At 46.3% G+C, this 23468-nt stretch overlaps 15 non-coding genes across 15 annotated transcripts; all 15 read right to left on the bottom strand.

Annotated features, from left to right (window-relative positions):
- Nucleotides 1-432: 432 nt before the first annotated feature.
- LOC142275733 (U2 spliceosomal RNA) lies at nt 433-623 on the bottom strand. Its single transcript, XR_012739347.1, has one exon. It is a non-coding gene; the product is annotated as a U2 spliceosomal RNA (small nuclear RNA).
- Nucleotides 624-2009: 1386 nt separating this feature from the next.
- LOC142275732 (U2 spliceosomal RNA) lies at nt 2010-2200 on the bottom strand. Its single transcript, XR_012739346.1, has one exon. It is a non-coding gene; the product is annotated as a U2 spliceosomal RNA (small nuclear RNA).
- Nucleotides 2201-3587: 1387 nt separating this feature from the next.
- On the bottom strand, nt 3588-3778 carry LOC142275730 (U2 spliceosomal RNA). Its single transcript, XR_012739345.1, has one exon. It is a non-coding gene; the product is annotated as a U2 spliceosomal RNA (small nuclear RNA).
- Nucleotides 3779-5165: 1387 nt separating this feature from the next.
- Nucleotides 5166-5356, bottom strand: LOC142275729 (U2 spliceosomal RNA). Its single transcript, XR_012739344.1, has one exon. It is a non-coding gene; the product is annotated as a U2 spliceosomal RNA (small nuclear RNA).
- A 1387-nt stretch (nt 5357-6743) lies between these two features.
- Nucleotides 6744-6934, bottom strand: LOC142275728 (U2 spliceosomal RNA). The gene has a single exon (XR_012739343.1). It is a non-coding gene; the product is annotated as a U2 spliceosomal RNA (small nuclear RNA).
- A 1386-nt stretch (nt 6935-8320) lies between these two features.
- Nucleotides 8321-8511, bottom strand: LOC142275727 (U2 spliceosomal RNA). Its single transcript, XR_012739342.1, has one exon. It is a non-coding gene; the product is annotated as a U2 spliceosomal RNA (small nuclear RNA).
- Nucleotides 8512-9898: 1387 nt separating this feature from the next.
- Nucleotides 9899-10089, bottom strand: LOC142275726 (U2 spliceosomal RNA). Its single transcript, XR_012739341.1, has one exon. It is a non-coding gene; the product is annotated as a U2 spliceosomal RNA (small nuclear RNA).
- Nucleotides 10090-11476: 1387 nt separating this feature from the next.
- On the bottom strand, nt 11477-11667 carry LOC142275725 (U2 spliceosomal RNA). The gene has a single exon (XR_012739340.1). It is a non-coding gene; the product is annotated as a U2 spliceosomal RNA (small nuclear RNA).
- Nucleotides 11668-13054: 1387 nt separating this feature from the next.
- Nucleotides 13055-13245, bottom strand: LOC142275724 (U2 spliceosomal RNA). Its single transcript, XR_012739339.1, has one exon. It is a non-coding gene; the product is annotated as a U2 spliceosomal RNA (small nuclear RNA).
- Nucleotides 13246-14632: 1387 nt separating this feature from the next.
- On the bottom strand, nt 14633-14823 carry LOC142275760 (U2 spliceosomal RNA). The gene has a single exon (XR_012739370.1). It is a non-coding gene; the product is annotated as a U2 spliceosomal RNA (small nuclear RNA).
- Nucleotides 14824-16210: 1387 nt separating this feature from the next.
- LOC142275759 (U2 spliceosomal RNA) lies at nt 16211-16401 on the bottom strand. Its single transcript, XR_012739369.1, has one exon. It is a non-coding gene; the product is annotated as a U2 spliceosomal RNA (small nuclear RNA).
- A 1387-nt stretch (nt 16402-17788) lies between these two features.
- LOC142275747 (U2 spliceosomal RNA) lies at nt 17789-17979 on the bottom strand. Its single transcript, XR_012739360.1, has one exon. It is a non-coding gene; the product is annotated as a U2 spliceosomal RNA (small nuclear RNA).
- Nucleotides 17980-19366: 1387 nt separating this feature from the next.
- LOC142275735 (U2 spliceosomal RNA) lies at nt 19367-19557 on the bottom strand. The gene has a single exon (XR_012739349.1). It is a non-coding gene; the product is annotated as a U2 spliceosomal RNA (small nuclear RNA).
- A 1387-nt stretch (nt 19558-20944) lies between these two features.
- On the bottom strand, nt 20945-21135 carry LOC142275723 (U2 spliceosomal RNA). The gene has a single exon (XR_012739338.1). It is a non-coding gene; the product is annotated as a U2 spliceosomal RNA (small nuclear RNA).
- A 1387-nt stretch (nt 21136-22522) lies between these two features.
- LOC142275754 (U2 spliceosomal RNA) lies at nt 22523-22713 on the bottom strand. The gene has a single exon (XR_012739366.1). It is a non-coding gene; the product is annotated as a U2 spliceosomal RNA (small nuclear RNA).
- Nucleotides 22714-23468: the final 755 nt, after the last annotated feature.

Here is a 23468-nt window from a genome sequence, read left to right as displayed (position 1 = left end):
TCATTACTCAAAGAAAACCCCAAAAACCAATGCATGATAGGAATAAACAGGTAACTTTCTTTGGAGTGGAAGCGGAGAGATCGCACCAGATGCCAATTCTAGATGTTATCACACCTGTGGTCACTGCAGCAGCAGGTGAATCCACTTTGTCCAAAAGGGATCTATTCCATTCAATTGCAAATGATCTAGATAAGACAGAGAACTGCAGCACGGGGACATAGCCGAGTTGGTCAGGTTGAGTGGTGATGAGTTTGCTATTTGGATGAATAAAGAAAGTCAAAAGTGTGAAAGATAAAAAACAAAAGGAGGAAGTGTGAAAAGTGAATGGGCCAAATTGAGGTGCATATGAAGACGTATGCTTTCTTCCAATTCATTAAATCGGGCTAATATGAATCAGGTGAATTGAGTTCTGCTTTTGGAAACTGGGTTAAGAAGGGGTGCACCGTTCCTGGAGGTACTGCAATACCAGGTCAATGCGTGGAGTGGACAGAGCAAGCTCTTTTTCCATCTCCCTGTTCTAAAAATCCATTTAATATATGGTCCCCAGATAGGGGACGTATCAGATATTAAACTGATAAGAACAGATACTACACTTGATCTTAGCCAAAAGGCCGAGAAGCGATAACCAGAATTGGTTTGGGCCTCGAGTGGCACCCTGGCCTATGCCGGACACATCTTAGGGAGAGAGAGCGAGAGGGAGACAAACCCACGCCTACACAAGACATTTTGTCACCCAAGCCAACCCTTGAAAAGGCTGCTTTGCAGAGCCAAAACAAGAAGAATGGTGCGTTTTGCAGCCGCCGCCCACTGCAATGAATCTGAATAACTCCTCCTTTAGGGCGCAAGCAACTCCCCTCCCCCTTGCAGTCTTTCCAATTCACGATACAAAAAGACGGACAGGACAGGTTGCCTGACTTTCCGTCACTGCCACCCTTTGCCATCCTTACCCGTAGAAAGCCCTTTCATCATCCCCAAACCCTAATCTTTTCCCTTTCCTTCCCAGCCCCCAAACCCTGCCCTCTGTACCTTTCTCACCACCCGCTTCCCTTCTCCTGTCATCCCCCTACCACCCGGGAAAAAAAGAGATTGCCCCCTCCTTCCACTAGCCCACCCTCCCACCCAAAGAACAACTTCTTCTGCGCAGCTTGTTTTCTAGGCAGCAGCGCTATTGTGATGTCATCGGGGGGCATTGTGACAAGCCGCCAGTGTTCCGTCTCTTCATGTTGTGCACAGTTCAAACGGAAAATACATCACAGGCAGACTACAGAAAAGCTTACTATCAAAGGTTAGAGGGGGGCTTTCTCAGAGGGCTTTTTACAGTTTTTCTATTCCCAATTAGCCGTTTAAGTGTACTTATTGAAAGTAGTAATTCTTTCATAGGCCGCCCTTTCTTAGTATTTGACGTTCCTTATATTGCGGTATGAGGCTTCGCAGTAGGTTGCAAACATTCATCACCCATGACTGTCCCCAATTGAGCTCAGAAGCTCAATGTCTATCATGACCTCTCTTTTAGAATGTCCAAGAGCAAGCAAACTATTCCTCCAGGAGAGGGCGCCAACAGACTACTAAAGAGATCATCATTACTCAAAGAAAACCCCAAAAACCAATGCATGATAGGAATAAACAGGTAACTTTCTTTGGAGTGGAAGCGGAGAGATCGCACCAGATGCCAATTCTAGATGTTATCACACCTGTGGTCACTGCAGCAGCAGGTGAATCCACTTTGTCCAAAAGGGATCTATTCCATTCAATTGCAAATGATCTAGATAAGACAGAGAACTGCAGCACGGGGACATAGCCGAGTTGGTCAGGTTGAGTGGTGATGAGTTTGCTATTTGGATGAATAAAGAAAGTCAAAAGTGTGAAAGATAAAAAACAAAAGGAGGAAGTGTGAAAAGTGAATGGGCCAAATTGAGGTGCATATGAAGACGTATGCTTTCTTCCAATTCATTAAATCGGGCTAATATGAATCAGGTGAATTGAGTTCTGCTTTTGGAAACTGGGTTAAGAAGGGGTGCACCGTTCCTGGAGGTACTGCAATACCAGGTCAATGCGTGGAGTGGACAGAGCAAGCTCTTTTTCCATCTCCCTGTTCTAAAAATCCATTTAATATATGGTCCCCAGATAGGGGACGTATCAGATATTAAACTGATAAGAACAGATACTACACTTGATCTTAGCCAAAAGGCCGAGAAGCGATAACCAGAATTGGTTTGGGCCTCGAGTGGCACCCTGGCCTATGCCGGACACATCTTAGGGAGAGAGAGCGAGAGGGAGACAAACCCACGCCTACACAAGACATTTTGTCACCCAAGCCAACCCTTGAAAAGGCTGCTTTGCAGAGCCAAAACAAGAAGAATGGTGCGTTTTGCAGCCGCCGCCCACTGCAATGAATCTGAATAACTCCTCCTTTAGGGCGCAAGCAACTCCCCTCCCCCTTGCAGTCTTTCCAATTCACGATACAAAAAGACGGACAGGACAGGTTGCCTGACTTTCCGTCACTGCCACCCTTTGCCATCCTTACCCGTAGAAAGCCCTTTCATCATCCCCAAACCCTAATCTTTTCCCTTTCCTTCCCAGCCCCCAAACCCTGCCCTCTGTACCTTTCTCACCACCCGCTTCCCTTCTCCTGTCATCCCCCTACCACCCGGGAAAAAAAGAGATTGCCCCCTCCTTCCACTAGCCCACCCTCCCACCCAAAGAACAACTTCTTCTGCGCAGCTTGTTTTCTAGGCAGCAGCGCTATTGTGATGTCATCGGGGGGCATTGTGACAAGCCGCCAGTGTTCCGTCTCTTCATGTTGTGCACAGTTCAAACGGAAAATACATCAACAGGCAGACTACAGAAAAGCTTACTATCAAAGGTTAGAGGGGGGCTTTCTCAGAGGGCTTTTTACAGTTTTTCTATTCCCAATTAGCCGTTTAAGTGTACTTATTGAAAGTAGTAATTCTTTCATAGGCCGCCCTTTCTTAGTATTTGACGTTCCTTATATTGCGGTATGAGGCTTCGCAGTAGGTTGCAAACATTCATCACCCATGACTGTCCCCAATTGAGCTCAGAAGCTCAATGTCTATCATGACCTCTCTTTTAGAATGTCCAAGAGCAAGCAAACTATTCCTCCAGGAGAGGGCGCCAACAGACTACTAAAGAGATCATCATTACTCAAAGAAAACCCCAAAAACCAATGCATGATAGGAATAAACAGGTAACTTTCTTTGGAGTGGAAGCGGAGAGATCGCACCAGATGCCAATTCTAGATGTTATCACACCTGTGGTCACTGCAGCAGCAGGTGAATCCACTTTGTCCAAAAGGGATCTATTCCATTCAATTGCAAATGATCTAGATAAGACAGAGAACTGCAGCACGGGGACATAGCCGAGTTGGTCAGGTTGAGTGGTGATGAGTTTGCTATTTGGATGAATAAAGAAAGTCAAAAGTGTGAAAGATAAAAAACAAAAGGAGGAAGTGTGAAAAGTGAATGGGCCAAATTGAGGTGCATATGAAGACGTATGCTTTCTTCCAATTCATTAAATCGGGCTAATATGAATCAGGTGAATTGAGTTCTGCTTTTGGAAACTGGGTTAAGAAGGGGTGCACCGTTCCTGGAGGTACTGCAATACCAGGTCAATGCGTGGAGTGGACAGAGCAAGCTCTTTTTCCATCTCCCTGTTCTAAAAATCCATTTAATATATGGTCCCCAGATAGGGGACGTATCAGATATTAAACTGATAAGAACAGATACTACACTTGATCTTAGCCAAAAGGCCGAGAAGCGATAACCAGAATTGGTTTGGGCCTCGAGTGGCACCCTGGCCTATGCCGGACACATCTTAGGGAGAGAGAGCGAGAGGGAGACAAACCCACGCCTACACAAGACATTTTGTCACCCAAGCCAACCCTTGAAAAGGCTGCTTTGCAGAGCCAAAACAAGAAGAATGGTGCGTTTTGCAGCCGCCGCCCACTGCAATGAATCTGAATAACTCCTCCTTTAGGGCGCAAGCAACTCCCCTCCCCCTTGCAGTCTTTCCAATTCACGATACAAAAAGACGGACAGGACAGGTTGCCTGACTTTCCGTCACTGCCACCCTTTGCCATCCTTACCCGTAGAAAGCCCTTTCATCATCCCCAAACCCTAATCTTTTCCCTTTCCTTCCCAGCCCCCAAACCCTGCCCTCTGTACCTTTCTCACCACCCGCTTCCCTTCTCCTGTCATCCCCCTACCACCCGGGAAAAAAAGAGATTGCCCCCTCCTTCCACTAGCCCACCCTCCCACCCAAAGAACAACTTCTTCTGCGCAGCTTGTTTTCTAGGCAGCAGCGCTATTGTGATGTCATCGGGGGGCATTGTGACAAGCCGCCAGTGTTCCGTCTCTTCATGTTGTGCACAGTTCAAACGGAAAATACATCAACAGGCAGACTACAGAAAAGCTTACTATCAAAGGTTAGAGGGGGGCTTTCTCAGAGGGCTTTTTACAGTTTTTCTATTCCCAATTAGCCGTTTAAGTGTACTTATTGAAAGTAGTAATTCTTTCATAGGCCGCCCTTTCTTAGTATTTGACGTTCCTTATATTGCGGTATGAGGCTTCGCAGTAGGTTGCAAACATTCATCACCCATGACTGTCCCCAATTGAGCTCAGAAGCTCAATGTCTATCATGACCTCTCTTTTAGAATGTCCAAGAGCAAGCAAACTATTCCTCCAGGAGAGGGCGCCAACAGACTACTAAAGAGATCATCATTACTCAAAGAAAACCCCAAAAACCAATGCATGATAGGAATAAACAGGTAACTTTCTTTGGAGTGGAAGCGGAGAGATCGCACCAGATGCCAATTCTAGATGTTATCACACCTGTGGTCACTGCAGCAGCAGGTGAATCCACTTTGTCCAAAAGGGATCTATTCCATTCAATTGCAAATGATCTAGATAAGACAGAGAACTGCAGCACGGGGACATAGCCGAGTTGGTCAGGTTGAGTGGTGATGAGTTTGCTATTTGGATGAATAAAGAAAGTCAAAAGTGTGAAAGATAAAAAACAAAAGGAGGAAGTGTGAAAAGTGAATGGGCCAAATTGAGGTGCATATGAAGACGTATGCTTTCTTCCAATTCATTAAATCGGGCTAATATGAATCAGGTGAATTGAGTTCTGCTTTTGGAAACTGGGTTAAGAAGGGGTGCACCGTTCCTGGAGGTACTGCAATACCAGGTCAATGCGTGGAGTGGACAGAGCAAGCTCTTTTTCCATCTCCCTGTTCTAAAAATCCATTTAATATATGGTCCCCAGATAGGGGACGTATCAGATATTAAACTGATAAGAACAGATACTACACTTGATCTTAGCCAAAAGGCCGAGAAGCGATAACCAGAATTGGTTTGGGCCTCGAGTGGCACCCTGGCCTATGCCGGACACATCTTAGGGAGAGAGAGCGAGAGGGAGACAAACCCACGCCTACACAAGACATTTTGTCACCCAAGCCAACCCTTGAAAAGGCTGCTTTGCAGAGCCAAAACAAGAAGAATGGTGCGTTTTGCAGCCGCCGCCCACTGCAATGAATCTGAATAACTCCTCCTTTAGGGCGCAAGCAACTCCCCTCCCCCTTGCAGTCTTTCCAATTCACGATACAAAAAGACGGACAGGACAGGTTGCCTGACTTTCCGTCACTGCCACCCTTTGCCATCCTTACCCGTAGAAAGCCCTTTCATCATCCCCAAACCCTAATCTTTTCCCTTTCCTTCCCAGCCCCCAAACCCTGCCCTCTGTACCTTTCTCACCACCCGCTTCCCTTCTCCTGTCATCCCCCTACCACCCGGGAAAAAAAGAGATTGCCCCCTCCTTCCACTAGCCCACCCTCCCACCCAAAGAACAACTTCTTCTGCGCAGCTTGTTTTCTAGGCAGCAGCGCTATTGTGATGTCATCGGGGGGCATTGTGACAAGCCGCCAGTGTTCCGTCTCTTCATGTTGTGCACAGTTCAAACGGAAAATACATCAACAGGCAGACTACAGAAAAGCTTACTATCAAAGGTTAGAGGGGGGCTTTCTCAGAGGGCTTTTTACAGTTTTTCTATTCCCAATTAGCCGTTTAAGTGTACTTATTGAAAGTAGTAATTCTTTCATAGGCCGCCCTTTCTTAGTATTTGACGTTCCTTATATTGCGGTATGAGGCTTCGCAGTAGGTTGCAAACATTCATCACCCATGACTGTCCCCAATTGAGCTCAGAAGCTCAATGTCTATCATGACCTCTCTTTTAGAATGTCCAAGAGCAAGCAAACTATTCCTCCAGGAGAGGGCGCCAACAGACTACTAAAGAGATCATCATTACTCAAAGAAAACCCCAAAAACCAATGCATGATAGGAATAAACAGGTAACTTTCTTTGGAGTGGAAGCGGAGAGATCGCACCAGATGCCAATTCTAGATGTTATCACACCTGTGGTCACTGCAGCAGCAGGGTGAATCCACTTTGTCCAAAAGGGATCTATTCCATTCAATTGCAAATGATCTAGATAAGACAGAGAACTGCAGCACGGGGACATAGCCGAGTTGGTCAGGTTGAGTGGTGATGAGTTTGCTATTTGGATGAATAAAGAAAGTCAAAAGTGTGAAAGATAAAAACAAAAGGAGGAAGTGTGAAAAGTGAATGGGCCAAATTGAGGTGCATATGAAGACGTATGCTTTCTTCCAATTCATTAAATCGGGCTAATATGAATCAGGTGAATTGAGTTCTGCTTTTGGAAACTGGGTTAAGAAGGGGTGCACCGTTCCTGGAGGTACTGCAATACCAGGTCAATGCGTGGAGTGGACAGAGCAAGCTCTTTTTCCATCTCCCTGTTCTAAAAATCCATTTAATATATGGTCCCCAGATAGGGGACGTATCAGATATTAAACTGATAAGAACAGATACTACACTTGATCTTAGCCAAAAGGCCGAGAAGCGATAACCAGAATTGGTTTGGGCCTCGAGTGGCACCCTGGCCTATGCCGGACACATCTTAGGGAGAGAGAGCGAGAGGGAGACAAACCCACGCCTACACAAGACATTTTGTCACCCAAGCCAACCCTTGAAAAGGCTGCTTTGCAGCGCCAAAACAAGAAGAATGGTGCGTTTTGCAGCCGCCGCCCACTGCAATGAATCTGAATAACTCCTCCTTTAGGGCGCAAGCAACTCCCCTCCCCTTGCAGTCTTTCCAATTCACGATACAAAAAGACGGACAGGACAGGTTGCCTGACTTTCCGTCACTGCCACCCTTTGCCATCCTTACCCGTAGAAAGCCCTTTCATCATCCCCAAACCCTAATCTTTTCCCTTTCCTTCCCAGCCCCCAAACCCTGCCCTCTGTACCTTTCTCACCACCCGCTTCCCTTCTCCTGTCATCCCCCTACCACCCGGGAAAAAAAGAGATTGCCCCCTCCTTCCACTAGCCCACCCTCCCACCCAAAGAACAACTTCTTCTGCGCAGCTTGTTTTCTAGGCAGCAGCGCTATTGTGATGTCATCGGGGGGCATTGTGACAAGCCGCCAGTGTTCCGTCTCTTCATGTTGTGCACAGTTCAAACGGAAAATACATCAACAGGCAGACTACAGAAAAGCTTACTATCAAAGGTTAGAGGGGGGCTTTCTCAGAGGGCTTTTTACAGTTTTTCTATTCCCAATTAGCCGTTTAAGTGTACTTATTGAAAGTAGTAATTCTTTCATAGGCCGCCCTTTCTTAGTATTTGACGTTCCTTATATTGCGGTATGAGGCTTCGCAGTAGGTTGCAAACATTCATCACCCATGACTGTCCCCAATTGAGCTCAGAAGCTCAATGTCTATCATGACCTCTCTTTTAGAATGTCCAAGAGCAAGCAAACTATTCCTCCAGGAGAGGGCGCCAACAGACTACTAAAGAGATCATCATTACTCAAAGAAAACCCCAAAAACCAATGCATGATAGGAATAAACAGGTAACTTTCTTTGGAGTGGAAGCGGAGAGATCGCACCAGATGCCAATTCTAGATGTTATCACACCTGTGGTCACTGCAGCAGCAGGTGAATCCACTTTGTCCAAAAGGGATCTATTCCATTCAATTGCAAATGATCTAGATAAGACAGAGAACTGCAGCACGGGGACATAGCCGAGTTGGTCAGGTTGAGTGGTGATGAGTTTGCTATTTGGATGAATAAAGAAAGTCAAAAGTGTGAAAGATAAAAAACAAAAGGAGGAAGTGTGAAAAGTGAATGGGCCAAATTGAGGTGCATATGAAGACGTATGCTTTCTTCCAATTCATTAAATCGGGCTAATATGAATCAGGTGAATTGAGTTCTGCTTTTGGAAACTGGGTTAAGAAGGGGTGCACCGTTCCTGGAGGTACTGCAATACCAGGTCAATGCGTGGAGTGGACAGAGCAAGCTCTTTTTCCATCTCCCTGTTCTAAAAATCCATTTAATATATGGTCCCCAGATAGGGGACGTATCAGATATTAAACTGATAAGAACAGATACTACACTTGATCTTAGCCAAAAGGCCGAGAAGCGATAACCAGAATTGGTTTGGGCCTCGAGTGGCACCCTGGCCTATGCCGGACACATCTTAGGGAGAGAGAGCGAGAGGGAGACAAACCCACGCCTACACAAGACATTTTGTCACCCAAGCCAACCCTTGAAAAGGCTGCTTTGCAGAGCCAAAACAAGAAGAATGGTGCGTTTTGCAGCCGCCGCCCACTGCAATGAATCTGAATAACTCCTCCTTTAGGGCGCAAGCAACTCCCCTCCCCCTTGCAGTCTTTCCAATTCACGATACAAAAAGACGGACAGGACAGGTTGCCTGACTTTCCGTCACTGCCACCCTTTGCCATCCTTACCCGTAGAAAGCCCTTTCATCATCCCCAAACCCTAATCTTTTCCCTTTCCTTCCCAGCCCCCAAACCCTGCCCTCTGTACCTTTCTCACCACCCGCTTCCCTTCTCCTGTCATCCCCCTACCACCCGGGAAAAAAAGAGATTGCCCCCTCCTTCCACTAGCCCACCCTCCCACCCAAAGAACAACTTCTTCTGCGCAGCTTGTTTTCTAGGCAGCAGCGCTATTGTGATGTCATCGGGGGGCATTGTGACAAGCCGCCAGTGTTCCGTCTCTTCATGTTGTGCACAGTTCAAACGGAAAATACATCAACAGGCAGACTACAGAAAAGCTTACTATCAAAGGTTAGAGGGGGGCTTTCTCAGAGGGCTTTTTACAGTTTTTCTATTCCCAATTAGCCGTTTAAGTGTACTTATTGAAAGTAGTAATTCTTTCATAGGCCGCCCTTTCTTAGTATTTGACGTTCCTTATATTGCGGTATGAGGCTTCGCAGTAGGTTGCAAACATTCATCACCCATGACTGTCCCCAATTGAGCTCAGAAGCTCAATGTCTATCATGACCTCTCTTTTAGAATGTCCAAGAGCAAGCAAACTATTCCTCCAGGAGAGGGCGCCAACAGACTACTAAAGAGATCATCATTACTCAAAGAAAACCCCAAAAACCAATGCATGATAGGAATAAACAGGTAACTTTCTTTGGAGTGGAAGCGGAGAGATCGCACCAGATGCCAATTCTAGATGTTATCACACCTGTGGTCACTGCAGCAGCAGGTGAATCCACTTTGTCCAAAAGGGATCTATTCCATTCAATTGCAAATGATCTAGATAAGACAGAGAACTGCAGCACGGGGACATAGCCGAGTTGGTCAGGTTGAGTGGTGATGAGTTTGCTATTTGGATGAATAAAGAAAGTCAAAAGTGTGAAAGATAAAAAACAAAAGGAGGAAGTGTGAAAAGTGAATGGGCCAAATTGAGGTGCATATGAAGACGTATGCTTTCTTCCAATTCATTAAATCGGGCTAATATGAATCAGGTGAATTGAGTTCTGCTTTTGGAAACTGGGTTAAGAAGGGGTGCACCGTTCCTGGAGGTACTGCAATACCAGGTCAATGCGTGGAGTGGACAGAGCAAGCTCTTTTTCCATCTCCCTGTTCTAAAAATCCATTTAATATATGGTCCCCAGATAGGGGACGTATCAGATATTAAACTGATAAGAACAGATACTACACTTGATCTTAGCCAAAAGGCCGAGAAGCGATAACCAGAATTGGTTTGGGCCTCGAGTGGCACCCTGGCCTATGCCGGACACATCTTAGGGAGAGAGAGCGAGAGGGAGACAAACCCACGCCTACACAAGACATTTTGTCACCCAAGCCAACCCTTGAAAAGGCTGCTTTGCAGAGCCAAAACAAGAAGAATGGTGCGTTTTGCAGCCGCCGCCCACTGCAATGAATCTGAATAACTCCTCCTTTAGGGCGCAAGCAACTCCCCTCCCCCTTGCAGTCTTTCCAATTCACGATACAAAAAGACGGACAGGACAGGTTGCCTGACTTTCCGTCACTGCCACCCTTTGCCATCCTTACCCGTAGAAAGCCCTTTCATCATCCCCAAACCCTAATCTTTTCCCTTTCCTTCCCAGCCCCCAAACCCTGCCCTCTGTACCTTTCTCACCACCCGCTTCCCTTCTCCTGTCATCCCCCTACCACCCGGGAAAAAAAGAGATTGCCCCCTCCTTCCACTAGCCCACCCTCCCACCCAAAGAACAACTTCTTCTGCGCAGCTTGTTTTCTAGGCAGCAGCGCTATTGTGATGTCATCGGGGGGCATTGTGACAAGCCGCCAGTGTTCCGTCTCTTCATGTTGTGCACAGTTCAAACGGAAAATACATCAACAGGCAGACTACAGAAAAGCTTACTATCAAAGGTTAGAGGGGGGCTTTCTCAGAGGGCTTTTTACAGTTTTTCTATTCCCAATTAGCCGTTTAAGTGTACTTATTGAAAGTAGTAATTCTTTCATAGGCCGCCCTTTCTTAGTATTTGACGTTCCTTATATTGCGGTATGAGGCTTCGCAGTAGGTTGCAAACATTCATCACCCATGACTGTCCCCAATTGAGCTCAGAAGCTCAATGTCTATCATGACCTCTCTTTTAGAATGTCCAAGAGCAAGCAAACTATTCCTCCAGGAGAGGGCGCCAACAGACTACTAAAGAGATCATCATTACTCAAAGAAAACCCCAAAAACCAATGCATGATAGGAATAAACAGGTAACTTTCTTTGGAGTGGAAGCGGAGAGATCGCACCAGATGCCAATTCTAGATGTTATCACACCTGTGGTCACTGCAGCAGCAGGTGAATCCACTTTGTCCAAAAGGGATCTATTCCATTCAATTGCAAATGATCTAGATAAGACAGAGAACTGCAGCACGGGGACATAGCCGAGTTGGTCAGGTTGAGTGGTGATGAGTTTGCTATTTGGATGAATAAAGAAAGTCAAAAGTGTGAAAGATAAAAAACAAAAGGAGGAAGTGTGAAAAGTGAATGGGCCAAATTGAGGTGCATATGAAGACGTATGCTTTCTTCCAATTCATTAAATCGGGCTAATATGAATCAGGTGAATTGAGTTCTGCTTTTGGAAACTGGGTTAAGAAGGGGTGCACCGTTCCTGGAGGTACTGCAATACCAGGTCAATGCGTGGAGTGGACAGAGCAAGCTCTTTTTCCATCTCCCTGTTCTAAAAATCCATTTAATATATGGTCCCCAGATAGGGGACGTATCAGATATTAAACTGATAAGAACAGATACTACACTTGATCTTAGCCAAAAGGCCGAGAAGCGATAACCAGAATTGGTTTGGGCCTCGAGTGGCACCCTGGCCTATGCCGGACACATCTTAGGGAGAGAGAGCGAGAGGGAGACAAACCCACGCCTACACAAGACATTTTGTCACCCAAGCCAACCCTTGAAAAGGCTGCTTTGCAGAGCCAAAACAAGAAGAATGGTGCGTTTTGCAGCCGCCGCCCACTGCAATGAATCTGAATAACTCCTCCTTTAGGGCGCAAGCAACTCCCCTCCCCCTTGCAGTCTTTCCAATTCACGATACAAAAAGACGGACAGGACAGGTTGCCTGACTTTCCGTCACTGCCACCCTTTGCCATCCTTACCCGTAGAAAGCCCTTTCATCATCCCCAAACCCTAATCTTTTCCCTTTCCTTCCCAGCCCCCAAACCCTGCCCTCTGTACCTTTCTCACCACCCGCTTCCCTTCTCCTGTCATCCCCCTACCACCCGGGAAAAAAAGAGATTGCCCCCTCCTTCCACTAGCCCACCCTCCCACCCAAAGAACAACTTCTTCTGCGCAGCTTGTTTTCTAGGCAGCAGCGCTATTGTGATGTCATCGGGGGGCATTGTGACAAGCCGCCAGTGTTCCGTCTCTTCATGTTGTGCACAGTTCAAACGGAAAATACATCAACAGGCAGACTACAGAAAAGCTTACTATCAAAGGTTAGAGGGGGGCTTTCTCAGAGGGCTTTTTACAGTTTTTCTATTCCCAATTAGCCGTTTAAGTGTACTTATTGAAAGTAGTAATTCTTTCATAGGCCGCCCTTTCTTAGTATTTGACGTTCCTTATATTGCGGTATGAGGCTTCGCAGTAGGTTGCAAACATTCATCACCCATGACTGTCCCCAATTGAGCTCAGAAGCTCAATGTCTATCATGACCTCTCTTTTAGAATGTCCAAGAGCAAGCAAACTATTCCTCCAGGAGAGGGCGCCAACAGACTACTAAAGAGATCATCATTACTCAAAGAAAACCCCAAAAACCAATGCATGATAGGAATAAACAGGTAACTTTCTTTGGAGTGGAAGCGGAGAGATCGCACCAGATGCCAATTCTAGATGTTATCACACCTGTGGTCACTGCAGCAGCAGGTGAATCCACTTTGTCCAAAAGGGATCTATTCCATTCAATTGCAAATGATCTAGATAAGACAGAGAACTGCAGCACGGGGACATAGCCGAGTTGGTCAGGTTGAGTGGTGATGAGTTTGCTATTTGGATGAATAAAGAAAGTCAAAAGTGTGAAAGATAAAAAACAAAAGGAGGAAGTGTGAAAAGTGAATGGGCCAAATTGAGGTGCATATGAAGACGTATGCTTTCTTCCAATTCATTAAATCGGGCTAATATGAATCAGGTGAATTGAGTTCTGCTTTTGGAAACTGGGTTAAGAAGGGGTGCACCGTTCCTGGAGGTACTGCAATACCAGGTCAATGCGTGGAGTGGACAGAGCAAGCTCTTTTTCCATCTCCCTGTTCTAAAAATCCATTTAATATATGGTCCCCAGATAGGGGACGTATCAGATATTAAACTGATAAGAACAGATACTACACTTGATCTTAGCCAAAAGGCCGAGAAGCGATAACCAGAATTGGTTTGGGCCTCGAGTGGCACCCTGGCCTATGCCGGACACATCTTAGGGAGAGAGAGCGAGAGGGAGACAAACCCACGCCTACACAAGACATTTTGTCACCCAAGCCAACCCTTGAAAAGGCTGCTTTGCAGAGCCAAAACAAGAAGAATGGTGCGTTTTGCAGCCGCCGCCCACTGCAATGAATCTGAATAACTCCTCCTTTAGGGCGCAAGCAACTCCCCTCCCCCTTGCAGTCTTTCCAATTCACGATACAAAAAGACGGACAGGACAGGTTGCCTGACTTTCCGTCACTGCCACCCTTTGCCATCCTTACCCGTAGAAAGCCCTTTCATCATCCCCAAACCCTAATCTTTTCCCTTTCCTTCCCAGCCCCCAAACCCTGCCCTCTGTACCTTTCTCACCACCCGCTTCCCTTCTCCTGTCATCCCCCTACCACCCGGGAAAAAAAGAGATTGCCCCCTCCTTCCACTAGCCCACCCTCCCACCCAAAGAACAACTTCTTCTGCGCAGCTTGTTTTCTAGGCAGCAGCGCTATTGTGATGTCATCGGGGGGCATTGTGACAAGCCGCCAGTGTTCCGTCTCTTCATGTTGTGCACAGTTCAAACGGAAAATACATCAACAGGCAGACTACAGAAAAGCTTACTATCAAAGGTTAGAGGGGGGCTTTCTCAGAGGGCTTTTTACAGTTTTTCTATTCCCAATTAGCCGTTTAAGTGTACTTATTGAAAGTAGTAATTCTTTCATAGGCCGCCCTTTCTTAGTATTTGACGTTCCTTATATTGCGGTATGAGGCTTCGCAGTAGGTTGCAAACATTCATCACCCATGACTGTCCCCAATTGAGCTCAGAAGCTCAATGTCTATCATGACCTCTCTTTTAGAATGTCCAAGAGCAAGCAAACTATTCCTCCAGGAGAGGGCGCCAACAGACTACTAAAGAGATCATCATTACTCAAAGAAAACCCCAAAAACCAATGCATGATAGGAATAAACAGGTAACTTTCTTTGGAGTGGAAGCGGAGAGATCGCACCAGATGCCAATTCTAGATGTTATCACACCTGTGGTCACTGCAGCAGCAGGTGAATCCACTTTGTCCAAAAGGGATCTATTCCATTCAATTGCAAATGATCTAGATAAGACAGAGAACTGCAGCACGGGGACATAGCCGAGTTGGTCAGGTTGAGTGGTGATGAGTTTGCTATTTGGATGAATAAAGAAAGTCAAAAGTGTGAAAGATAAAAAACAAAAGGAGGAAGTGTGAAAAGTGAATGGGCCAAATTGAGGTGCATATGAAGACGTATGCTTTCTTCCAATTCATTAAATCGGGCTAATATGAATCAGGTGAATTGAGTTCTGCTTTTGGAAACTGGGTTAAGAAGGGGTGCACCGTTCCTGGAGGTACTGCAATACCAGGTCAATGCGTGGAGTGGACAGAGCAAGCTCTTTTTCCATCTCCCTGTTCTAAAAATCCATTTAATATATGGTCCCCAGATAGGGGACGTATCAGATATTAAACTGATAAGAACAGATACTACACTTGATCTTAGCCAAAAGGCCGAGAAGCGATAACCAGAATTGGTTTGGGCCTCGAGTGGCACCCTGGCCTATGCCGGACACATCTTAGGGAGAGAGAGCGAGAGGGAGACAAACCCACGCCTACACAAGACATTTTGTCACCCAAGCCAACCCTTGAAAAGGCTGCTTTGCAGAGCCAAAACAAGAAGAATGGTGCGTTTTGCAGCCGCCGCCCACTGCAATGAATCTGAATAACTCCTCCTTTAGGGCGCAAGCAACTCCCCTCCCCCTTGCAGTCTTTCCAATTCACGATACAAAAAGACGGACAGGACAGGTTGCCTGACTTTCCGTCACTGCCACCCTTTGCCATCCTTACCCGTAGAAAGCCCTTTCATCATCCCCAAACCCTAATCTTTTCCCTTTCCTTCCCAGCCCCCAAACCCTGCCCTCTGTACCTTTCTCACCACCCGCTTCCCTTCTCCTGTCATCCCCCTACCACCCGGGAAAAAAAGAGATTGCCCCCTCCTTCCACTAGCCCACCCTCCCACCCAAAGAACAACTTCTTCTGCGCAGCTTGTTTTCTAGGCAGCAGCGCTATTGTGATGTCATCGGGGGGCATTGTGACAAGCCGCCAGTGTTCCGTCTCTTCATGTTGTGCACAGTTCAAACGGAAAATACATCAACAGGCAGACTACAGAAAAGCTTACTATCAAAGGTTAGAGGGGGGCTTTCTCAGAGGGCTTTTTACAGTTTTTCTATTCCCAATTAGCCGTTTAAGTGTACTTATTGAAAGTAGTAATTCTTTCATAGGCCGCCCTTTCTTAGTATTTGACGTTCCTTATATTGCGGTATGAGGCTTCGCAGTAGGTTGCAAACATTCATCACCCATGACTGTCCCCAATTGAGCTCAGAAGCTCAATGTCTATCATGACCTCTCTTTTAGAATGTCCAAGAGCAAGCAAACTATTCCTCCAGGAGAGGGCGCCAACAGACTACTAAAGAGATCATCATTACTCAAAGAAAACCCCAAAAACCAATGCATGATAGGAATAAACAGGTAACTTTCTTTGGAGTGGAAGCGGAGAGATCGCACCAGATGCCAATTCTAGATGTTATCACACCTGTGGTCACTGCAGCAGCAGGTGAATCCACTTTGTCCAAAAGGGATCTATTCCATTCAATTGCAAATGATCTAGATAAGACAGAGAACTGCAGCACGGGGACATAGCCGAGTTGGTCAGGTTGAGTGGTGATGAGTTTGCTATTTGGATGAATAAAGAAAGTCAAAAGTGTGAAAGATAAAAAACAAAAGGAGGAAGTGTGAAAAGTGAATGGGCCAAATTGAGGTGCATATGAAGACGTATGCTTTCTTCCAATTCATTAAATCGGGCTAATATGAATCAGGTGAATTGAGTTCTGCTTTTGGAAACTGGGTTAAGAAGGGGTGCACCGTTCCTGGAGGTACTGCAATACCAGGTCAATGCGTGGAGTGGACAGAGCAAGCTCTTTTTCCATCTCCCTGTTCTAAAAATCCATTTAATATATGGTCCCCAGATAGGGGACGTATCAGATATTAAACTGATAAGAACAGATACTACACTTGATCTTAGCCAAAAGGCCGAGAAGCGATAACCAGAATTGGTTTGGGCCTCGAGTGGCACCCTGGCCTATGCCGGACACATCTTAGGGAGAGAGAGCGAGAGGGAGACAAACCCACGCCTACACAAGACATTTTGTCACCCAAGCCAACCCTTGAAAAGGCTGCTTTGCAGAGCCAAAACAAGAAGAATGGTGCGTTTTGCAGCCGCCGCCCACTGCAATGAATCTGAATAACTCCTCCTTTAGGGCGCAAGCAACTCCCCTCCCCCTTGCAGTCTTTCCAATTCACGATACAAAAAGACGGACAGGACAGGTTGCCTGACTTTCCGTCACTGCCACCCTTTGCCATCCTTACCCGTAGAAAGCCCTTTCATCATCCCCAAACCCTAATCTTTTCCCTTTCCTTCCCAGCCCCCAAACCCTGCCCTCTGTACCTTTCTCACCACCCGCTTCCCTTCTCCTGTCATCCCCCTACCACCCGGGAAAAAAAGAGATTGCCCCCTCCTTCCACTAGCCCACCCTCCCACCCAAAGAACAACTTCTTCTGCGCAGCTTGTTTTCTAGGCAGCAGCGCTATTGTGATGTCATCGGGGGGCATTGTGACAAGCCGCCAGTGTTCCGTCTCTTCATGTTGTGCACAGTTCAAACGGAAAATACATCAACAGGCAGACTACAGAAAAGCTTACTATCAAAGGTTAGAGGGGGGCTTTCTCAGAGGGCTTTTTACAGTTTTTCTATTCCCAATTAGCCGTTTAAGTGTACTTATTGAAAGTAGTAATTCTTTCATAGGCCGCCCTTTCTTAGTATTTGACGTTCCTTATATTGCGGTATGAGGCTTCGCAGTAGGTTGCAAACATTCATCACCCATGACTGTCCCCAATTGAGCTCAGAAGCTCAATGTCTATCATGACCTCTCTTTTAGAATGTCCAAGAGCAAGCAAACTATTCCTCCAGGAGAGGGCGCCAACAGACTACTAAAGAGATCATCATTACTCAAAGAAAACCCCAAAAACCAATGCATGATAGGAATAAACAGGTAACTTTCTTTGGAGTGGAAGCGGAGAGATCGCACCAGATGCCAATTCTAGATGTTATCACACCTGTGGTCACTGCAGCAGCAGGTGAATCCACTTTGTCCAAAAGGGATCTATTCCATTCAATTGCAAATGATCTAGATAAGACAGAGAACTGCAGCACGGGGACATAGCCGAGTTGGTCAGGTTGAGTGGTGATGAGTTTGCTATTTGGATGAATAAAGAAAGTCAAAAGTGTGAAAGATAAAAAACAAAAGGAGGAAGTGTGAAAAGTGAATGGGCCAAATTGAGGTGCATATGAAGACGTATGCTTTCTTCCAATTCATTAAATCGGGCTAATATGAATCAGGTGAATTGAGTTCTGCTTTTGGAAACTGGGTTAAGAAGGGGTGCACCGTTCCTGGAGGTACTGCAATACCAGGTCAATGCGTGGAGTGGACAGAGCAAGCTCTTTTTCCATCTCCCTGTTCTAAAAATCCATTTAATATATGGTCCCCAGATAGGGGACGTATCAGATATTAAACTGATAAGAACAGATACTACACTTGATCTTAGCCAAAAGGCCGAGAAGCGATAACCAGAATTGGTTTGGGCCTCGAGTGGCACCCTGGCCTATGCCGGACACATCTTAGGGAGAGAGAGCGAGAGGGAGACAAACCCACGCCTACACAAGACATTTTGTCACCCAAGCCAACCCTTGAAAAGGCTGCTTTGCAGAGCCAAAACAAGAAGAATGGTGCGTTTTGCAGCCGCCGCCCACTGCAATGAATCTGAATAACTCCTCCTTTAGGGCGCAAGCAACTCCCCTCCCCCTTGCAGTCTTTCCAATTCACGATACAAAAAGACGGACAGGACAGGTTGCCTGACTTTCCGTCACTGCCACCCTTTGCCATCCTTACCCGTAGAAAGCCCTTTCATCATCCCCAAACCCTAATCTTTTCCCTTTCCTTCCCAGCCCCCAAACCCTGCCCTCTGTACCTTTCTCACCACCCGCTTCCCTTCTCCTGTCATCCCCCTACCACCCGGGAAAAAAAGAGATTGCCCCCTCCTTCCACTAGCCCACCCTCCCACCCAAAGAACAACTTCTTCTGCGCAGCTTGTTTTCTAGGCAGCAGCGCTATTGTGATGTCATCGGGGGGCATTGTGACAAGCCGCCAGTGTTCCGTCTCTTCATGTTGTGCACAGTTCAAACGGAAAATACATCAACAGGCAGACTACAGAAAAGCTTACTATCAAAGGTTAGAGGGGGGCTTTCTCAGAGGGCTTTTTACAGTTTTTCTATTCCCAATTAGCCGTTTAAGTGTACTTATTGAAAGTAGTAATTCTTTCATAGGCCGCCCTTTCTTAGTATTTGACGTTCCTTATATTGCGGTATGAGGCTTCGCAGTAGGTTGCAAACATTCATCACCCATGACTGTCCCCAATTGAGCTCAGAAGCTCAATGTCTATCATGACCTCTCTTTTAGAATGTCCAAGAGCAAGCAAACTATTCCTCCAGGAGAGGGCGCCAACAGACTACTAAAGAGATCATCATTACTCAAAGAAAACCCCAAAAACCAATGCATGATAGGAATAAACAGGTAACTTTCTTTGGAGTGGAAGCGGAGAGATCGCACCAGATGCCAATTCTAGATGTTATCACACCTGTGGTCACTGCAGCAGCAGGTGAATCCACTTTGTCCAAAAGGGATCTATTCCATTCAATTGCAAATGATCTAGATAAGACAGAGAACTGCAGCACGGGGACATAGCCGAGTTGGTCAGGTTGAGTGGTGATGAGTTTGCTATTTGGATGAATAAAGAAAGTCAAAAGTGTGAAAGATAAAAAACAAAAGGAGGAAGTGTGAAAAGTGAATGGGCCAAATTGAGGTGCATATGAAGACGTATGCTTTCTTCCAATTCATTAAATCGGGCTAATATGAATCAGGTGAATTGAGTTCTGCTTTTGGAAACTGGGTTAAGAAGGGGTGCACCGTTCCTGGAGGTACTGCAATACCAGGTCAATGCGTGGAGTGGACAGAGCAAGCTCTTTTTCCATCTCCCTGTTCTAAAAATCCATTTAATATATGGTCCCCAGATAGGGGACGTATCAGATATTAAACTGATAAGAACAGATACTACACTTGATCTTAGCCAAAAGGCCGAGAAGCGATAACCAGAATTGGTTTGGGCCTCGAGTGGCACCCTGGCCTATGCCGGACACATCTTAGGGAGAGAGAGCGAGAGGGAGACAAACCCACGCCTACACAAGACATTTTGTCACCCAAGCCAACCCTTGAAAAGGCTGCTTTGCAGAGCCAAAACAAGAAGAATGGTGCGTTTTGCAGCCGCCGCCCACTGCAATGAATCTGAATAACTCCTCCTTTAGGGCGCAAGCAACTCCCCTCCCCCTTGCAGTCTTTCCAATTCACGATACAAAAAGACGGACAGGACAGGTTGCCTGACTTTCCGTCACTGCCACCCTTTGCCATCCTTACCCGTAGAAAGCCCTTTCATCATCCCCAAACCCTAATCTTTTCCCTTTCCTTCCCAGCCCCCAAACCCTGCCCTCTGTACCTTTCTCACCACCCGCTTCCCTTCTCCTGTCATCCCCCTACCACCCGGGAAAAAAAGAGATTGCCCCCTCCTTCCACTAGCCCACCCTCCCACCCAAAGAACAACTTCTTCTGCGCAGCTTGTTTTCTAGGCAGCAGCGCTATTGTGATGTCATCGGGGGGCATTGTGACAAGCCGCCAGTGTTCCGTCTCTTCATGTTGTGCACAGTTCAAACGGAAAATACATCAACAGGCAGACTACAGAAAAGCTTACTATCAAAGGTTAGAGGGGGGCTTTCTCAGAGGGCTTTTTACAGTTTTTCTATTCCCAATTAGCCGTTTAAGTGTACTTATTGAAAGTAGTAATTCTTTCATAGGCCGCCCTTTCTTAGTATTTGACGTTCCTTATATTGCGGTATGAGGCTTCGCAGTAGGTTGCAAACATTCATCACCCATGACTGTCCCCAATTGAGCTCAGAAGCTCAATGTCTATCATGACCTCTCTTTTAGAATGTCCAAGAGCAAGCAAACTATTCCTCCAGGAGAGGGCGCCAACAGACTACTAAAGAGATCATCATTACTCAAAGAAAACCCCAAAAACCAATGCATGATAGGAATAAACAGGTAACTTTCTTTGGAGTGGAAGCGGAGAGATCGCACCAGATGCCAATTCTAGATGTTATCACACCTGTGGTCACTGCAGCAGCAGGTGAATCCACTTTGTCCAAAAGGGATCTATTCCATTCAATTGCAAATGATCTAGATAAGACAGAGAACTGCAGCACGGGGACATAGCCGAGTTGGTCAGGTTGAGTGGTGATGAGTTTGCTATTTGGATGAATAAAGAAAGTCAAAAGTGTGAAAGATAAAAAACAAAAGGAGGAAGTGTGAAAAGTGAATGGGCCAAATTGAGGTGCATATGAAGACGTATGCTTTCTTCCAATTCATTAAATCGGGCTAATATGAATCAGGTGAATTGAGTTCTGCTTTTGGAAACTGGGTTAAGAAGGGGTGCACCGTTCCTGGAGGTACTGCAATACCAGGTCAATGCGTGGAGTGGACAGAGCAAGCTCTTTTTCCATCTCCCTGTTCTAAAAATCCATTTAATATATGGTCCCCAGATAGGGGACGTATCAGATATTAAACTGATAAGAACAGATACTACACTTGATCTTAGCCAAAAGGCCGAGAAGCGATAACCAGAATTGGTTTGGGCCTCGAGTGGCACCCTGGCCTATGCCGGACACATCTTAGGGAGAGAGAGCGAGAGGGAGACAAACCCACGCCTACACAAGACATTTTGTCACCCAAGCCAACCCTTGAAAAGGCTGCTTTGCAGAGCCAAAACAAGAAGAATGGTGCGTTTTGCAGCCGCCGCCCACTGCAATGAATCTGAATAACTCCTCCTTTAGGGCGCAAGCAACTCCCCTCCCCCTTGCAGTCTTTCCAATTCACGATACAAAAAGACGGACAGGACAGGTTGCCTGACTTTCCGTCACTGCCACCCTTTGCCATCCTTACCCGTAGAAAGCCCTTTCATCATCCCCAAACCCTAATCTTTTCCCTTTCCTTCCCAGCCCCCAAACCCTGCCCTCTGTACCTTTCTCACCACCCGCTTCCCTTCTCCTGTCATCCCCCTACCACCCGGGAAAAAAAGAGATTGCCCCCTCCTTCCACTAGCCCACCCTCCCACCCAAAGAACAACTTCTTCTGCGCAGCTTGTTTTCTAGGCAGCAGCGCTATTGTGATGTCATCGGGGGGCATTGTGACAAGCCGCCAGTGTTCCGTCTCTTCATGTTGTGCACAGTTCAAACGGAAAATACATCAACAGGCAGACTACAGAAAAGCTTACTATCAAAGGTTAGAGGGGGGCTTTCTCAGAGGGCTTTTTACAGTTTTTCTATTCCCAATTAGCCGTTTAAGTGTACTTATTGAAAGTAGTAATTCTTTCATAGGCCGCCCTTTCTTAGTATTTGACGTTCCTTATATTGCGGTATGAGGCTTCGCAGTAGGTTGCAAACATTCATCACCCATGACTGTCCCCAATTGAGCTCAGAAGCTCAATGTCTATCATGACCTCTCTTTTAGAATGTCCAAGAGCAAGCAAACTATTCCTCCAGGAGAGGGCGCCAACAGACTACTAAAGAGATCATCATTACTCAAAGAAAACCCCAAAAACCAATGCATGATAGGAATAAACAGGTAACTTTCTTTGGAGTGGAAGCGGAGAGATCGCACCAGATGCCAATTCTAGATGTTATCACACCTGTGGTCACTGCAGCAGCAGGTGAATCCACTTTGTCCAAAAGGGATCTATTCCATTCAATTGCAAATGATCTAGATAAGACAGAGAACTGCAGCACGGGGACATAGCCGAGTTGGTCAGGTTGAGTGGTGATGAGTTTGCTATTTGGATGAATAAAGAAAGTCAAAAGTGTGAAAGATAAAAAACAAAAGGAGGAAGTGTGAAAAGTGAATGGGCCAAATTGAGGTGCATATGAAGACGTATGCTTTCTTCCAATTCATTAAATCGGGCTAATATGAATCAGGTGAATTGAGTTCTGCTTTTGGAAACTGGGTTAAGAAGGGGTGCACCGTTCCTGGAGGTACTGCAATACCAGGTCAATGCGTGGAGTGGACAGAGCAAGCTCTTTTTCCATCTCCCTGTTCTAAAAATCCATTTAATATATGGTCCCCAGATAGGGGACGTATCAGATATTAAACTGATACGAACAGATACTACACTTGATCTTAGCCAAAAGGCCGAGAAGCGATAACCAGAATTGGTTTGGGCCTCGAGTGGCACCCTGGCCTATGCCGGACACATCTTAGGGAGAGAGAGCGAGAGGGAGACAAACCCACGCCTACACAAGACATTTTGTCACCCAAGCCAACCCTTGAAAAGGCTGCTTTGCAGAGCCAAAACAAGAAGAATGGTGCGTTTTGCAGCCGCCGCCCACTGCAATGAATCTGAATAACTCCTCCTTTAGGGCGCAAGCAACTCCCCTCCCCCTTGCAGTCTTTCCAATTCACGATACAAAAAGACGGACAGGACAGGTTGCCTGACTTTCCGTCACTGCCACCCTTTGCCATCCTTACCCGTAGAAAGCCCTTTCATCATCCCCAAACCCTAATCTTTTCCCTTTCCTTCCCAGCCCCCAAACCCTGCCCTCTGTACCTTTCTCACCACCCGCTTCCCTTCTCCTGTCATCCCCCTACCACCCGGGAAAAAAAGAGATTGCCCCCTCCTTCCACTAGCCCACCCTCCCACCCAAAGAACAACTTCTTCTGCGCAGCTTGTTTTCTAGGCAGCAGCGCTATTGTGATGTCATCGGGGGGCATTGTGACAAGCCGCCAGTGTTCCGTCTCTTCATGTTGTGCACAGTTCAAACGGAAAATACATCAACAGGCAGACTACAGAAAAGCTTACTATCAAAGGTTAGAGGGGGGCTTTCTCAGAGGGCTTTTTACAGTTTTTCTATTCCCAATTAGCCGTTTAAGTGTACTTATTGAAAGTAGTAATTCTTTCA

The sequence above is a fragment of the Anomaloglossus baeobatrachus genome, unplaced genomic scaffold (assembly GCF_048569485.1).
Source record: "Anomaloglossus baeobatrachus isolate aAnoBae1 unplaced genomic scaffold, aAnoBae1.hap1 Scaffold_3858, whole genome shotgun sequence".
Classification (NCBI taxonomy): Eukaryota; Metazoa; Chordata; class Amphibia; order Anura; family Aromobatidae; genus Anomaloglossus; species Anomaloglossus baeobatrachus.
This window is presented reverse-complemented; position numbering and strand designations above follow the sequence as displayed.